The following is a 13,692-nucleotide window of genomic DNA, read 5'->3' on the forward strand; positions in this document are numbered from 1 at the left end:
TCCACAGCCAGCTAGTCGTGTGGGGAAAACATCACCTTATAAGGTGAGTTGATGCTCACTTAGCTTCCATTCGGTTAAAGGGTTTCTATTTCTATTTTCATTCTGTTGTGTACATTGAATCGGGTGTGTGCTTCAACTCTGCAAGCGTTTCTCGTGATGGCTCCTACCAAGAAGACACCTATCGACACTACAGAGGTACTTATGTGGTCCATTTTGGCATTGGTGAATAACCTCTTTGGTAGGAAAGGATATGGTTACTGGAATTTGTTGATTATGTTTTAGTTCGTACGTACTACATATCTTCTAAAATATGACTCACTCTCTCATCCCGTTCTCAATAGAGATAGACAGCAAAAGATAGAGAAAGAGATCTTTGTATTGATCAATTTCTGCAGAGTTTTGATACAACACAGGAGAAATCGAATATGGGCGCACTTCGTTGTACGGAGCTCGAACCTCCCGACCACCCCCGAGCTTCAGTCTGCTTGCATGCAGCGTCTCACTCGCACTCGCAATGGCACTGGCACTCACACTCAGAGAAGAGGAGATCTGTGAATGATCCCCAAACGCACCACCCGTCGTTCTTTTATCCTTCTTTTCCTCGAAAAGCATACGACTTCTTAAAATAGCCGCTATTTAGGCGTTCCGTCAACTCGATTTTCGCACCAAGTATACCTGCGAGAATAAGATAAGAACGTGATCGCAAAGCGATCCGTAAAGATTACATTTTTAAAACGTTTTTTAAAAAAATAGTTGTCTTCAACTGAACATAACTCCCAAACGGAGCCAAAACAGCCCAAGTGCGTCTCACACAATCTTGTTGCTGTTGTTGCGCTCTTCGACGGCTATGTGATGCAAAATTTCCATAGCCTGCTCTCATTTGCTAAAAATCAACCTGCAAAATAGCATTTTCTACAAAAACAGCAAATTTCACTTTTTCCTTGATCTTTGACCCTCAACGAGCATCAAAACATCAAAATCTCTAAAAAGTCATAGAACCAAAGTTGTTATTTATAACACACGCTTCAATCGCTTCATACATCACTTTTCCAAAATCACACATTAACACCTTAAAAAATGACCCAGAAAGTGCCTTCCGGCTCAAAAAAATTTATTGGACAAAAACAATCCACACATCCTTCTACACAGTGGACCAACTTTAAAACGGCCAGAACTTCCTAGAAAAACAAAATTTATTGCTTAAACACTTCAAAAATCAAGTCCTGTTACAAAATAATAGAATGGCTCCTTGCCGATCCTTGATATGTGGTACTTGGAGTTGTTCTCTGCTGACCTTAGCAGTTGCCGACTGGCCCTATGTCTAAATAGAGGATGTATGTGTTTCAGATGTTCTATTGAATGTTGGTTATGAGGTAGTGTATGCTATCCGGTTCTAACTTCTTACCGACTAGTTGGTCTTTCTTTCTATGGCTTTGTTACAAAATCTTAAGCTGTTTGTTTCGGGCTATAGCACGGCTCATTGTATCCATTATGGTGTTTGGATTGAGAAAGAGAGGAATCTTGGGCTATGGAACTGCTCTTCTCTCTTTGTTTGAGGGGTTGGGATTGATTTACTCTAACTCTTGGCTTTAACTAGTAGTGGTATGTTGGAATGGATGGATTGACCATATTTCTAATCATTGGTTGAACTTTGATGTGATTTTCTACTGTGTGTGGTTAGCGGAATAGATAATCGGCTCCTTACTGATGTTTGGTATAAGGGAGGATATGCTATCCTTTGTTGGTCCTGGCTGTTTTATGCCGACTGGTTTGGTGGTTATTTCACTGCTGTCGATTCTTGGGGTTTATTTACCTTGACTCTTGGCATTATCTTGTTTTAGTGTTGGAAAGGATGGACTAGCCATGTGTCTAATCATTGTTTGGACTTTGATGAGTTGTTCTAATGTGTGTGTTTATTGAAATAAGTTGATCCGGTCCTTGCCAATGTTTGCTATACGGTAGGATTTGGTGGTAGGTTCCAAGCCGACCTTTGGGAAGGGGTAATGGTTGTTGTCCATTACTGGCCATGGATATTGCGGTTACTCCTCTCTCTATCTCTTTTCTATGTCTCTCACTAGCTATTCTATATAGAAAACATATGGATGGTGTGAAGGACTAGGTGCTATCTGGCGGGTTGGCTGGACTGGTTGGCCGAGTGTAAGGCTTGGTTGGTTGGGTTATCCTCGAATAACTCTTGTGTTGTTGCTGGCTAGGTACAACACTAATAGAATTACTGACTGGTTGGCCGACTATATGGCTTTGTTGGTTGGTTTACCCTCGACTAACTCTTGTTTTACTGGCCCGTTGGATGCAGCATCAACGTTTGTGCTAAACTGTTGGGTATTCTTATGATGGAAAGGGGTAATGAAAGTTGTACATTACTGGACCTGGCTATTGGAGCTAATCCTCTCTCTCTCTCTCTCTTTTATGTCTCTCACTAGCAGAAAACATATGGACTGTGTGAAGGACTTGGTGCTATCTGGCCGGTTGGCTAGACTGGTTGGCCGATTATATGGCTTGGTTCGTTGGTTTATCCTCGACTGACTCTTGTATTGTTGCTGGCTAGGTGCAACACTAATAGAATTACTAACTGATTGGTCAATTATATGGTTTGGTTGGTTGGTTTACACTCGACTTACTCTAGTTTTACTGGTTACTTGGTTGCAGCAATAATGTTTTTGCTAAACTGTTGATTATTATTATGTTGGGAATTGAACTAGCAACTACTATAGACACATCTTGAGTAAATCCAAAGGTTTGTTTGGGATTAGAGACTAAAATAATATGGTTTATACGCCCCCTTGTTCAGTTTGAGAGAACTGGTTGAAGCTTATGTTTGTAAATGCTTACGCTATTTTTTGGAAGCAGACATACATGGCTTCATGGATAACGTAATTTGACTTGTTAACAGGCTGATAGATATGTGATTTTTATTTGCTGACCATGGTTGGTTTCAGAGAAAATGTGACTTTCAGATTACTTACACTCATGAAAATCTACTTTCTAGGGAAACATTTTAATGATAGAAGTTTTTTGGCAACAAGCCAGCTGATCTTGCCGTGAATTAATCCTGTAGGAATGAACCCAATTAGCGCTTGAATTCACGGTAGTTTTTTTTTTAAAGAAACGATTGTTATAACAGGAACTCTGTCTTGACTTGTTAAAACTTCACTTTAAAATTGAAATTTTTGAACTAAAACCTTCAAGTTTTTTTCAAGGAAGTTTCATATATTGTTAGAAACATAAAAAATTATTTCATATGGAATACAAAAAATTACTTTTCACTATATTTATTAGCAGCATGATTTTTCTGTTTTGGTACCTCGGTGACATGGATGACAACTGGGTCACCCTAGTTACCTGCAATTCTGTCGGGAAGGTAACCGAAAGTTTGTTTTCTTACTATGGATGCAAGTAAGAGTGTCCTTTCCTTGGCTGCTATTTGAGAAGATGAAATGCTGTACACTTATATTGTAACATTAATCAGGACCTTCTTTCCCTAATATGGCCTGATACTGAGAGGTTATTTTTTTGGATATTCAGTCAAAAGGAATACATGATTTTGTGCTTTGGACTGTAGACATTGGTCTTTGTAGTTAGTCTCATGTGTTATGTATATTGTAAATAGATTAAACTCTCTCTCCTTAAGCACATGGGTGCTTTGGGTCTTAGACCTATGGAACCAGGACCTAGTTTACATAATTTTTTCCTTAGGAGATACGGCTTGAAACTGGATTTTCTAGGGTAGGGGGTATCCACACAACCATTATGACCTAGGTCTTGGTTGGTTTTAGGATGGAATACCTACTAGCTCCTCTTTTTAGATTTTACTAATTTTGATGTTTTTCACTTCAGATTATCCCTGTCTCGGTTGCTCTTGACCTTTCCACCCTTCCCTTCTCCCCGGCATCCCTACTGGTGATTAAACTTATTCAGGACCATTTTGGCGGTTTCTCTACTAAATCCATTCTCAAAGGTTACAGAAACCCATGACTCTATCATGAATGTGCTAACCTTTATTGATTGGGTTCTTATCCTCGCCAATCTGGTGGCTGAGACGAAAGAAGGAGTACTTCACCTTCAAACGCTGGCTTCTAACCTTTCTGCTATAGAAATGAGTCACAAATCCGATAAACTTCAGTTCTCTTGGTTAAAGGAGCCAACATGTCTAACTTTATCAGAAAACTTTGTGGCCTTGCTTCTTGTTTTGCCACCACTAAATCTTTTGATCGTGCTAAGGCTCCAAAAGTCCTCTTTTGTAGGGATGATGCTGCTATTAAAGCAGTTAAAATCTTTCAGCAAGGACTCAGCTTGTCTAGTGAAACTTCTTTAATGGACATGGTCCCTAAAGTCTCGAAGTGTTTTCCCTTCTTACCTCCGACACAGATTGATGTCGAAGGAATAGAGCTTCACCATCAGCTTTGGAAGCTGCAAAACAAAGCTTTTGTGCCACCTATCTCGATCGAGACTTGGGTTTTTCTTGCAACCTTACCTGCCTCCACCAGTGAAGACTGTCGACTGGAGACCCTCAAGGGAGTTCAGTTCTTGGATAAAGGTGATGTCATCAAAGCAACCTTTAGTATGCATTTCTTAGATTCAAGGAAATTCCCTATCTTGTTTGGCATTTATGTCAGAACCAAGGGAACTATGAACTTATCTAAACAAAGCAGTGAATTCTATTGTAAATCTATCTGGAATATCTACAGCCCCTACATCAAATGTGCTTGTAAACCTTTGGATGCAAAATATGATTGCGAGAGTAACATCCTTTGGTTTAATCATGCAATTTGGTTCCTCCTCAACCATCTGGAAGACCTCTTCCCATCACACACAGAGGAGAATTTTCTCCCTATTATTTGTTCTTGGCTTGGGGATCAGGCTAGGGAAGCTGTGTGAGCCCAGATCGCTTACCTTCACTTTAGGAACTGTTGAGAGAGAGAGAGAGAGAGAGAGCACAGAAATAGAACCCCAAAGTGTGTAGAATACACACATGAGATGATGTATATATAGAGGGGACCTGTGTGCCATATATAGAGAAGCCATATATTGAGTAGCTTCAAATATAAGTTCAACACCCCCGCTCAAATAAGGGTCCCTAACTGCGGATGAAAAAACCGTTGAGGGATCAAGGAAAAAACCGACATCTCTATATACACCCATCGTTATATTATAAAAATAATTAAATATACAAACGTTCATGAGGAGCAACATCACTCCTTTTACAATATATTAATGAATGTTTTATGAGGAGATACATTACTCCTATCCTATCAAATACAATAATGAATAAAAAGGTTCAATAAAGAAGTGTAAAGGCAATCGATTAGCTCCTAATCAGAAGTGTCTCCGTGAATCTGCTATGTATCTTGTCATCAATATCGCATCACCAAACATGTCTTCATGTTGTCATCAATATGTCATCACTAAACATGTCTTCATAAATCTTTTATTCTCACCAAGTTTGTCTTCATGAAATCAATTCTTTGATCAATCCTACATAGATCATAGACTCAAAAAACATAGTCATGAAAATTATTAGTATCGTTAGTGAAATAATGACGTTCACAATGCCATAAGTAATGGTTCACGACGCCACTCTTTTGACGACATATATACGCACGACAACATATGGTACATAAAGTATGAACATAAAAAGTACAAGATGCATGATACGTGATGCAAATGACATGTGTATATACTACATAAAATGACATTTATCAATGTAGTGATATCAATGAGTATCATCAAAGTATTAACAAAATATCATCACTGTATCAATAAAGATGAATAAATCATCATGGTATCAACGAAAAGCATCATAGAATAATCATTGTTTCAATGAAACAACATCATGGTATCAACGAAACAACATCATGATATCACCGAGAATAACCATGGTATCAACAAAAAAACACCATGGTATCATCGAGAATAACCATGGTATCAACAAAACAACATCATGATATCACCAAGAATAATCATTGTATCAAGGAAACAACATCATGGTATCACCGAGAATAACCATGGTATCAACGAAACAACACGTACCATGATATCACCGAAAATAACCATGGTATCAACGAAACATCATCATGGTATCAGCGAAAATCACCATGGAATCAATGAAACATCATCATGGCATCACCGAGAATAACCATGGTATCAATGAAACAGCATCATGGTATCACCGAGAATAACCATGGTATCAACGAAACAACATCATGGTATCACCAAGAATAACCATGGAATCAACGAAATATCATCGTGGCATCACCGAGAGTAACCATGGTATCAACGAAATATCATCATGGTATCAACAAAAATCACCATGACCAAAGTACTAACAAACCATCATCATGGTACCATCAAAATCCCTATGATATCAATGAGAGATTATCGATAAAACAATGTAAACTATATCTCTAGAAGAATAATTATACGAGAATCAATAAACGAGTATATCATATAACAAAAGATCATGTACCAACAATAGCTCAATAAAATTTGGACGATCATCAACGGCTCGACTGAATCGGAACCATATGTAACTGGCTTCTGCAGCAAAGTTACGTCAGTAACAAACATATGATTGATAAAGAGAAAATATAATTGAGAAATTTTCAGTTATGAGAAAAATCAAAGGCAAAAAGTATAGTTTTCTTTTCAAACTATTCGCAGTACGAGAACGATAACCCAAAATCGGTGCAGAATTTAGAGAAAGTTTCCTCTACAAAGTTGTACACCACATCGATTCCGATAGCTCAAGCGAATAGTTTTTTTGCAAAGTTGTAGACCACATCGATTCCAGTGCCTTTGCAGAATATTTTTGCAAAATCGTTCTCAATAAGGAGAAAAATCAAAACCAAAAAACGAAAGTTTCTTTTCAGACATGTATGCAGTCCGCCAATGATAACTCAAAATCGGTGTAGAATTTGGAAAATTTTTCTTCTGCAAAATCGTTTTCAATTAGTAGAGAAATCAAAAACAAAAAGCGAAGTTGCTTTTTAGGCATGTACGCAGTCCGCGAACGATAACTCAAAATCGATGCAAAATTTGAAAAAACTTTCTTCTGCAAAGTTGTAGACCATATCAATTCCGATGCCTCACTCGAGTAGTTTCTACTAAATCATTTTCAATTAGGAAAAAAATCAAAAACAAAAAGCAAAATTTCTTTTCAAGCATATACGCACTCTGCGAACGATAACTCAAAATCGATGCAGACTTTGAAAAAACTTCGTTCTACAAAGTTGTAGACCACATCGATTCCAAAGCCTATCGTAGATAGTTGCTGCAAAATCGTTTTCAACTAGCAGAAAAATCAAAAACAAAAAGAGAAAGTTTCTTTTCAGGTATGTACGCAATCCGCGAACAATACCTCAAAATCGATGCAATATTTGAAAAATTTTCCTTCTGTAAAAGTTTTAGATCACATCGATTCCAGTGCCTCTGATGGGTAGTTTCTACAAATCATTTTCAATCAAAAGAAAAATCGGAAAAAAAAACATACTGCTCTGATACCATGTTGAGAGAGAGAGAGAGAGAGAGAGAGAGAGAGAGAGAGAGAGAGAGAGAGAGAGAGCACAGAAATAGAACCCCGAAGTGTGTAAAATACACACATGAGATGATGTATATATAGAGGGGACCTCTGTGCCATATATAGAGAACCCATATACTGAGTAGCTTCACATATAAGCTCAACAAGAACTTCATGTACCAGGCTCTAAAAGAGCTAAAATTAGATGCACCAAGTCATTTACTCTCTAATTTAAGTGCTTCTAAGGGCATCAAACATATCCTATCCCTTCTCAAACCTTCACTAGATGCAGAGGAGTCCCCTAACCTCAAAAGGCATATTTTAATGAGTTCTGCTTCGCACTCGATCACATCTTTTTTATCCCCTTCTTCTACACCAGGGTCCTCTAAAGGACGGAATAAAGCTAGAAGCTATGTCAAAGGCAGGGGGAAGAATCTCTTTATCAAGAAAGTGTTTAACTTTTCATTTTATTGCCCTTTCAGATCAATCAGACTACTTTTGGAAAGCTGTTTTTACACTAGGAAGAGAATCAAAAGAAGCGAGTTGTTCATAACCATTTTGCAAATCATATTCTGGATTTGTTTACTCCAAAAAGTTCGATACAATATTCTTTTTTACAAGTGTTTAACAACGATGACAAAGTGGATGAACTAACCTTTGGTTGGACCTTTGATCCTCCCTTGAAAAACTTTATATCTTCCATTGAATTTCTCACTTCAGGCAAACAACCATCTTGTATGTTCTCTATCTTTGGAAATTTTTGTTCTGACTTCCAAGTTTTTAGAAAACATGTATGCACTATGAATTTATCTCTTCTTATTAATTATGAGGAAATCAGGGACCTATTGTGTAAAGGCCTGAATCATATCCCACTCCAACCACTAAATCCACACTTGGCGTTTCCCTCATTACTTACTTGCTTGACTAACATAGTCAAATTACTGCATTTGGACACTCTACAACATGCTAGACTTGCTGATTCTCTAGCTGCTTGCTTTCAAACGTGTATTGAGTCAATTCCACCTTCATGGATTAGTCAGGAAACAACATGGCTTTCGCCTTTACTATTCTCTCTTGTACATAAACTCAAAAAATATTGGTTTGTGGTAGGACTTGACAAAGCCCCTCATATACCCACTATTGTTTGTAAACACTAAGCCAGGATAATGGCTCAGTCAAGGCTTAATGGACCAAAATTTCTGCTTTCTGAGATGTCCTGAAAAATCCATTCGGTATCTAGATTCCTCCATGGGATACTTCAAATTAGATACTCAGAGATCGAAACTACCTATACTTTTTCCCACTTATAAAAGTCACAAGCATAAGTTCAGGTGGATTTCAGATGCCTCCAACTGTATCATGTTACATGCCACCAATGTGATCACTGCTTGCCTCAATCTTATTCTTACTCATTTTAATAACATTTGTGAAGAAAAGTTTCTAATGGTGAAGACCTTCACTGGACTTATAATTAATAACTTCTGGCTTGTGAGGAACTCTTCTGAGGTATTCATTAATGTGCCGCAAAACACAATGTTATGAAAACATATCCCTCTTTGGGCCTTCTGGGTTGTTCATTGTTCTACAGCAAATAGACAAAAGGGTCTTCGCAAGGAGGAATGAGATGGGACACCAAAATATCTCACTAGTTAGAAGCCCAAGATGGATAAAAAACATGCCAAAAGGATCACCCACCAATTATAATCTCTATAATCTAATTGAGATTATTGAATGGCTCTTTCAGAATTGCTTTGTTATGCTAGGTGAGAAATGCTTTCAACAAATCCATGGTATCCCGATGGGCTTCTCATGTTCACGAGTCATGTGCAATTGTACTTGGCTTTTTTTTAGTATAAATGGGTACTTAAACAGCTAGAACAACTGACACTACCATTGTTCTTACACAATTTCAACACACTTATAGATATATGGATGATCTACTAACCTTTAACAATCCCAGCTTTGCACAATGCTTACCGCTAATCTATCCTAATTCTCTTAAAATTGAACCAACCTTTTTGGAGTACCTTACTATTCACAACAAAATTGTTGTTACTAAAACGGTTTTCTTAAATACGGAAATGTCACTCTATTCTCCATTTATGGGGAGGTATATCACTGAGTTCTCCTGGAAGAGAGACAAGCTACACCTCGGCCTGATTGAATTTGTCAGGAGAAAGAGTAATCGTCCACGAAAGATAGCTATAAAAACTTATCCCGGCACGATATATCTCATTATGTAATCATCCTGTGACTCTTTCATTGCATTTCAGGCAATGTTTTCTTATTAAATCAGGCGGTAGACCTCTCCCTGGGTAAGGGTGGGTCTCTCTCTCTCTCTCTCTCTCTCTCTCTCTCTCTCTCTCTCTCTCTCTCTCTCTCTCTCTCTCTCTCTCTATCCTTCTAAAGGACATGAGACTCTTCATCCATGGTGATTTCCTGGGGTTTGCTTTCACCCTTGCCAATCATTGAATACACAAATATCTCTCCTATTTGGAATGTATCTTGCTCTTAAATAGCATCAAAGGTAAAGGTCTTTCCCTCTCTCTCTAACTCTCTTTCTCTCTATATCATGAAAGAATCTATCAGGTTTTCTATCCTGAATTATCATCCTGCTTCTCTCAGGATGCTTTCAACCCCAATAAAATCTCTCTCTCTCTCTCTCTCTCTCTCTCTCTCTCTCTCTCTCTCTCTCTCTCTCTCTCTCTCTCTCTGTGTCTCTCTCTCTCTCTCTCTCTCGCTCTTTCTCCCTCTCACTGTATCTGGTTATCCCTCTAAAACAATCGGACTCTATATCTAGTGCTTCCATAATATATCACTTAGTTTTACTTTAACCCTTGGTAGTCATAGGTGGCATGGTTTTCCACCTTTACTGCTATATTTTGCTCTCCTTATGCATAGAAACTGCTATCTAATGTTTACCCCAGTAAATGGATCTTTTGCTTGAACTACCTCATGGCCTGAAAAATGATGTGTTTCCACGTGGGCATGGGTGCCCAAGGGGTGTGTAAATAGACTTTTGGGCGCCTACTGGTGAGGCGGTCCGGGGCGGGCAACAAGAGAGGCGACCTCTAAACACCCCTCAAGGCTCCCGTGCTGCTCAATTGGGGCTAGGGCAACCACAAGCACAGCACAAGAACAAACCCACAGCCAAACCCAAACAAGATAGGGGCACCACCTAGTTATGGTATGCGAACTAGGACGCAAGAGAGATTTTGGCACAACCAAGAAGATGCACCACACAACACACACAAGCAACCTCACACCAAGAAACACATGAAATGGACCAGAGAGAGCTAGAGCAAAGGGAAGAGAGAGAGGAAAGGATCTTGCGTAATACCTTATTTGTGACTTGCAAATGGAGATGGTTCGTTATGATGCTATCGTAGAACTTGTACAAAACTCACTCAATGCTTAGTGATTGCTAATCATTGCCAAAACACACACACACTGTCTTAGGGTGTGGGAGACCTCTCACCACAATACCCTCTTACAATGGACACAAAACTGGCAATGAAAAACACACTAAAACACTTTCTAAAATCAAGATCAACCGATAAAAACTCAAATTACACAAGTCACCTTGAATTCACCAAACCGTATTACACAAATGGAAGGACGAAGATTTGAACGTCGAATCACGCCTTTGATGCACCAAACCTCGATTTATTGATGATGAAGGAGCATGTACAATAGTGGTTTTGAGATTTGTGGAACTCACGCTCTCTCACTTGCAATGTGTAGCTTGAAGGCTTCTCTCACACCAAGAGTGAAGCTCACAAGTGGTTGCTACACCTAAGTCTCTCCTCACGCATAGAGTGTTGGGGTGCTATGTGAGATGTTGGAGGTTGTTTTACAAGAAAGAGAGGGGCCTATTTATAGGTTGGAGACCCCTCATTAAGATTATTGAAAATCCTAATTTACAAGCTAACAAATCAGGATTATGATTTTTTTTGAATATCAAAACATTGCGGGCCTTCTTTGTCTGCTTGAGTCATGGGTGTGGGCTCAAAAGAGAGCATTATTGATGGTAGATAAGGTGAAAGTAAGTAAGGAGAGAGAGAGAGAGAGAGAGAGAGAGAGAGAGAGAGAGAGAGAGAGTTACTATACACATGTCTTGAGGTGAGGTGTCTTTTATGGTTAGGTCAATGCTATTTTGTGTTAGTATGTTAGTCGTTAGTAATCACTAGAAAGTTAATGATATATTTACAATGGGTAGAATGGGGTGGATGGTTGGAGTAAGATGGTTGAATGAAGTGAGCAAATCCTTGTGATGGTGAATCTTGAAGAAGTTTTGGACTTACTTGTGTAGGTTCTCAAAATGACTATCGATCTTCTTCTTCGTCTTCTCTTCTTTACGCCACCGCCGCCAAGGTTGATTATCACGATGAAAATGGTAATTCCATTGATGAGATCTCTTGATTTTCAGAGGTTAAGCATGGTACACATGCTGAATTTATGTATATATATAAGGGTTACGATGGAATTGTACTTTGGAGATAATAGAGAGAGGCATAGAGATGGTGTATGTACATGGAGAGCTCATATGAGAGCTATGGGAGTAAGTGGGGAGGTTAATGGTGAAGAAGGTGAGAGAAACCATTGAAGGTGCAGGTTTGAGTGAGGGATTGAGAGGAATGTGTGTGTGTGTGTGTGTAGAAGTGTGGAAAGAGGTGAGAGAAGACTATGGGCTACTTGTGAGAAAAGTGGGCAGACTGGGGTCCACTCAAAAAATCATATCTCACAGTTGGTAGCTCCAAAAATCATGAAATAATTTGAGGTGATTATTCAGAGCGTGGGCTACATTTTCTCTTTTGACCACCGCTCCAAATTCGGAGTGGAGATAGGTGCCAAAATTCTCACCAAAAAGCCTTTTTTAATGCCTGCAAAAGTCTTTTAGTGGCCCCCTCCTTTGTTGAATTTGCACAATGCATCCAAGAGTGAGCCCCTTCTTTGTCATATTATAATACAAATCATCCAAGTTGCCCTTGACCCATGCATGGAGGAGGATTATTGGTGAATAAAGAAATATATACATGGTGGGACTAGTGTATGGACTATTCATGGACTTTAGCTCAATGAGCACATGGTGTTAGAATAATGAGTAAAAATAATAATAAAAATATGGAGGAGTTATGGATATGGAAAGATATTGGAATCATATGATATGGTCCCTGCTTGAATTATTTTGGGTGAAAGAGGAAAAGGTATGCAAGTAAATAATATAATAAAAGTAACCAATGAGTAGAAATCAATTTTTTGTTTTCACGAGGGTGAGGATGAAAATGTGGGAGTGATTTGTATACAGGAAAAATATGAGGTTAGAGTATGTACATATTGGAAAAAAAAATAATTATGGTGTAAGAGAATGAAAGAAGGTGTACATAGGTTTAATAAAACACACACCTAAGTAGAAATATTTAAATAAAATACCAAAATAATTATAAAAAATCCCTATATTTAGGCCATATATACAATGAAATATTTACACACAAAGAGGCCATAATATACTTTTATTTTTTATTTATTTTTATTTTTTTGGCTCAACTAGCCCAGTGACTAGCTAGCTGAGGGTTTTTAAGGAGATATGGAAAAAGTCCCGTAACTCACACACGCCTATGTACAGTGAAATGGTAGGGATAGCCATAGTGTTTGGGTGAATTTGGTAGGGTGAGGTAGCTTACTATGGCAATTATGGAGAGCCAAAAAACGGCTATCATTAGCCCCCCCCTTAGATAATGGTACATTCATGTACCATTTATCCGATCATACAACATGTAGATTGTGTAACGTCTGTCTTTGTCTGCTCTCATCTTTGTATGATTAAGAAACCTTGTGTGATATGAAAGGTTCTCAGAGCCAATAGCAGGATGAAATGAAGTGACGGAGTAAACGTCCTTCATCGAGAAAGTTTCCATAAGCACCTCCCAGGATCAAAGATCTTGAAATATCTTTCCCAAAGCGAGATGTATGGTATGGAATCACTTACTGATTTTGATTGAAGAAACTTGTAGATTTTACTGTTGTCCATCATTGCATCTATCACTATGAATGTGATATAAAAGATTGGTTGCTCTTCCTCTTGTGTAAAGTTAATGTATCTGCTACGATCTTCAAGATCTTGTATGAGCAAATTCCTAAACTGTAGCTCATAAATT

The sequence above is a fragment of the Adiantum capillus-veneris genome, chromosome 18, assembly GCF_014529385.1.
Source record: "Adiantum capillus-veneris isolate H3 chromosome 18, ASM1452938v2, whole genome shotgun sequence".
In the NCBI taxonomy this organism is placed as follows: Eukaryota; Viridiplantae; Streptophyta; class Polypodiopsida; order Polypodiales; family Pteridaceae; genus Adiantum; species Adiantum capillus-veneris.